Source organism: Octodon degus, unplaced genomic scaffold, assembly GCF_000260255.1.
Source record: "Octodon degus isolate 3935 unplaced genomic scaffold, OctDeg1.0 scaffold00018, whole genome shotgun sequence".
In the NCBI taxonomy this organism is placed as follows: Eukaryota; Metazoa; Chordata; class Mammalia; order Rodentia; family Octodontidae; genus Octodon; species Octodon degus.
Genome location: NW_004524594.1, coordinates 16754371 through 16759275, shown reverse-complemented (window position 1 = coordinate 16759275; position 4905 = coordinate 16754371). Strand labels below are relative to the sequence as shown.

The 4905-nt window shown below is 45.0% G+C and overlaps 1 pseudogene; it reads right to left on the bottom strand.

Moving 5' to 3' along the window:
* Positions 1-2962: 2962 nt before the first annotated feature.
* On the bottom strand, positions 2963-4905 carry LOC101584877 (annotated as a pseudogene).

Below are 4905 nucleotides of genomic sequence, written 5' to 3'. Positions count from 1 at the left end.
GATCATCCGCTTAGATCATGTTCCCAGAAAACATCTTCCTTGCCTGGACCCCCACCCCATCACTTGACACTGCAAAGCAGCACACTTTGGACTCTATGGGGTCTAAAATAACCCTATTTTGGAGGGTTAACAACCTAAGTTTGCAGACCAAAATTAGAGAAAAAGGAGGGCCACTAGGAAAGCCAACATTTTGGCCTAGTCTTCCAAGGTCAATTAAGACTCATAACATATGAGAACTTGTATTGTAACATCATGTAAATCAGTAGTGTCCCAAATTTTCTGATCAAGGAGATTATGGGGTCAAAGAGGAAAGTGGCTGTGTCAGGAATTGTTGACCTGAATCCCCTACAGCTCAACATAACAACATGGCTTTACTTGTTATACTTTGTTTTTATACTTTTCTGCTGGATGATTAAGACCAAGATAAAGCAAGACCTATGCAACAAGAGTTGTAGCTTTTGGATCTGATAAGGTCAGTGAAATCCCCTCAGGATTTATCCTGAGATCCTGTACCTTAGATTGTAGAACCTTTGTCAGTGTCAGCCATGTGGATGAGTCACGGCCATTGCTTGGCCAATGTGCTCTCTGTGAAAGCCTGAGAGAATGTTTTCTCTCCATGTGACTCTCTTTAGGCACACTCTACATCATTGATCACTTTCCTCTTTGGCCCCATAATCTCCTTGATCAGAAAATTTGGGACACTACTGATTTATATGATGCTACAGTACAAGTTCTCATATGTCCTGAGTCTTAATTGACCTTGGAAGACTAGGGCCAAAATGTTGGCTTTCCTAGTGGCCCTCCTTTTTCTCTAATTTTGGTCTGCAAACTTAGGTTGTTAACCCTCCAAAACAGGGTTATTTTAGACCCCATACAGTCCAAAGTGTGCTGCTTTGCAGTGTCAAGTGACGGGGTGGGGGTCCAGGCAAGGAAGATGTTTTCTGGGAACTGGATGTCATCATGACATATAGATTGGTGACCAATTGTAAAGAAAAGACACAACTTCACAATTACGCATTAGTTGGTTCATGCCACCCTTACAAAATGCCATAGATGGGGCAATTCATAAGCAATAGGAGTGAATTTCTCACATTCCTAGAGATTGGAAGTCAAGACCAAGATACCTGCAGAGTCAGTGTCTGGTCAGTATCTGTCTCTGCTCCCTGGAGGGTGCCTTCGTGCTGGACCTCTGCAGGGCATAGACAAGACAAATATCTGCTGCTGCTTTAATGCAGGTGATGGGTATAGTAGGGTCCTCCAAAGAAACAGGACCAATATACTGGTCCTATTTCTGTGTCTCTAACTCACACATCCATTTCCATACATGGACACAGGCTTATTTGAACTTGACCTCTGCAGGTTAGCCCAACAGCGTGAAAACAGGTTTCTTTTCCTTTTTTTTTGAAACTCAGGGCTTCTGCATCAGCCTTGAGGCTGAATTCCTTCTTCCACAAGAAGCTCAGTCTCTGCTCTTTGCTCTTCATCTCTTTGGAGGGGGCACCTAACAAGGTAACTTACCCCACCCCCAGCTTATTGATTCAAATGTCTAGCACATGGGCAAATACCCTCCCAGCAACATTTAGATTGGTGTTGGACTAACAGCTACACTCTGGCCAGGGTGACCCAAAGAATTAGTCATTGAGGCATATGTGTGCTTATTATTCCTTCTTACTGTTCTGTACCGGAATGTCGTAAAAGGACAAAAAATGAACTAAGGATATTTGTTCACGAAAAGGGACCATAAAGAAAGCAGACGCTAAGCCACAGGTTAGCAGACATCGACCACACACACAAACGACATGTGGTCTCTATCTAGCAATATGTGAATGTTCCCTCATGCATCAGCAAGACGAGGTTGTTCTACCACATGACAATGGGAAAGAGGCCCGAGTAGGTGTTGCACAACATAGGAACTGGATACATAAAAACCTGATTCATAAGAGGGGAAATGGGAGAATAAGGATATCACCTGATATCTACTGGGCATAATGTTAATTAACTAATTTAGTTAGTTATTTTTGACTTTTTGAGAAAGAGTCTCACTATGCAGTTCAGGCTGGCCTTGAGCTTACTTTGCAGCCCAGGCTGGTCTTGAACTCGCAATCATCCTCCTGTCTCAGCTTCACAAGTGCTGGATTATAGGTGTGTGCCACCACGCCTGCCTCAGGCATAATGTTTAGATGTGTGGATAAGGACATACACCAAGTGGACCACCCATGCATAGTTGGTGGGCACATAATTTGGAACAGTTATTTGGATACAATTTCATCACACAGTTGAAGGTGACTGCTCCTCCTGCCCTCAGAGGCAACTTAGAGACCTTCCCATTGGCCAAATGCCCCAGATCTGAGTTTTCACAGAGATATCTGAGACAACTGGAGGTTTTTTTTTTTTTTTTTTTTTTTTTTTTTTTCCCAATAGTCTGGTCTTGAAAAGCCATTGGTTCCCTTTGATGTGCACTATTCTCTCCAGTAAGTGTGTTCTGTATTGCTCTCTTCCACCCGCTTTTCCTTGCTCTTTATGCACAGGCTAGGAAATTCCCAAGTCTTTCTGCTCTTCTCCCTTTCATGCCTGAATCTCACTGTAATTCTGACTGAAAAGTGACCAGTAACACCCATCCCACTCCCTGAATGCTCTATTATATCGAAATCCACTTCAACAGAAATTTTATACCATTCTTTTAAGTTTTTGAGATGGAGTCTCACAATGTAGTCCCTGTTGGCCTTGAATTTATTTATTTGGAAGTTTTAATATATTTATTTGAAAACCAAGGTCTGTGAAAGAGCACACCAAATGGTCATGTGTTTTCTCTTCAGTCAAAGACTTGGAGAGGAGTTCTTGAGGTGAGCGCACAGCGAGGCCACATGCATGGAGGAGCTGGTCCTGCAGGTCCTGCGAGGGCTCCCGCTGCGTGCTCTCCACAGCCGGCTGGGCTTTGAGTGGCCAGATCCCGTCTGGTCCCTTAGTCATCAATATACTCAAAGGGCTCTGGGGGCTCTGGCTCTTGCTCTTCCTCCTCGATTTTGGGGCCATGTGCCGCCACAGGTTCCACCAGCTCCTCAATGTCTTTGCTGGTGTCCTTCAGAATGATGATGCCTCCGATGGACAGTGGCTGAAAGGTTGGTATCTACAGGTCTCTGGCATGGTGAGGACCTTCAGCTGGGCAGGCATAACTCGGGCTGGGTTATCTAACAGCTAGAAATTCGGCTCAGGTTCCTTTTTCTTCTCTTTTCTCTGCTTCGTCCACTTCCATTTTCTCTTCCTCCTTTTTTTCTTTTTGTTTTTCTTTCTTTTTGGCTTTGGCAGTAATAGACAACACAGCAGTAGAAACCTTTTCCTTTTCTTTTTCTTTTAGTACTTCCAGAGGTGCAGGATACACAAATGTGGATGATTTACAGTTTGATTTATACTGAAACTTCGGCATCTTTAAATCCTTGTTCAGGCCGATGACACAGGTAGGGGTATAAGCCAATGACAGAAAGCGTGAGAGAGGAAACCAGAACCAGAACTGGGTAAAGGCAAGGACGCCAACCACAGAAGGCATATGTGTGTGCCCGGTTCTGGACTGTAAGGAGATTGTAACATTATGGCCACCTGCATCTAGTATGCCCTGGGCCAGAATAGCGCTAAACTTGGCCATGACATCATCATGCTTATCATTGATAATTTTGGAATACAGCTGTTGGAACTGATTCACCTTTGGACGTGATCTCAGTCTGCTGGATCATGATGAGCGTGGAGGCTATGGGAGCCCCTTGCCTCACGTAGTTCACAGGGTCATTTGTCATTGGTTCTAGCAAATTAATCGCTTCCTTGCTTCCTGTACCAGCACAGCAGATGCCCAGGGCCATCGCGGCTCCATAGCGCACATGGGGGTTGTAACTCTCCAATAGCAGAGAGATCACACTGGGACACTGCTCAGGGATCCTGAATAGAATGAAGCCAAGTGATTCGACTGCTGCCCTCCTAACATCATCATTAACATCGCTGACAGCAACATGTCACAGGCGTTGAATAGCTTTGTTGTTACCAGAGCCACAATAAGCCATGACCACTGTATACATTCCAGACCTATGAAGAACTGGGTCCTTATCCCGACAGAGAGACTCAATGAGTGCATCAGCCTCTTCCATCCTCCCATACATCACTAAGGCAATGCTGACGGCGAGACCACGCAGGATCTTCTCATGCTGGGTTTCCTGGGCATAGCCAACCATGTCCTCGATAGCCTGGGCATTTTTAAAGCCCAACACAACCAAACCTAGGGCCAGGTCAGCTGCTTCTCCTGTCACAGCATCATCCTGGTAAAGGTTGGTTTTTAGCAAATCATAAACATTCTGAAATGCAGTTCCCATGGCAGCCAAACCAAGGCCCAGGCTGCCTCCATCTGGCCTTGAATTTATAATCCTCCTGCCTCAGCCTCCTGAAGGCTGAGATTATAGGTGTGCACCACTATAGCTGGTTAAGCCCAACATTTTTTTTTTCCTTTCCTTTTTTCCTTTCCTTTTGAGACAGGGTCTTACCAAGTAGTTCAGGCTGGCCTTGAACTCACAGTGATGGGATTACAGGCATGCACCACCTCACTTGGCCCATTATTTATTTATTTATTTATTTATACCAGGAATTGAGCTCAGGACATTGTGCTTGCTGGGCAGGCGCTGTACCTCTGAGCTACATCCTTGGCCCTAGAAGATTTTGGTTTTGTTCTGTGTTTTGATATCAGGAATCGAACTCAGGACCTTGCTGTTGCCAGGCAGGCACTGTGCTGCTGAGTTATATCCCCAGCCCTAGTCTATCATTCTTAAACTCAGCCTTCCACTGAGTCCTCAGGCACTGGCACAACATACCCCAGGTCTTTGCCACATTAAGAGCAGCCTTAAATCCAATTTCCAACAGTGTCCTCAT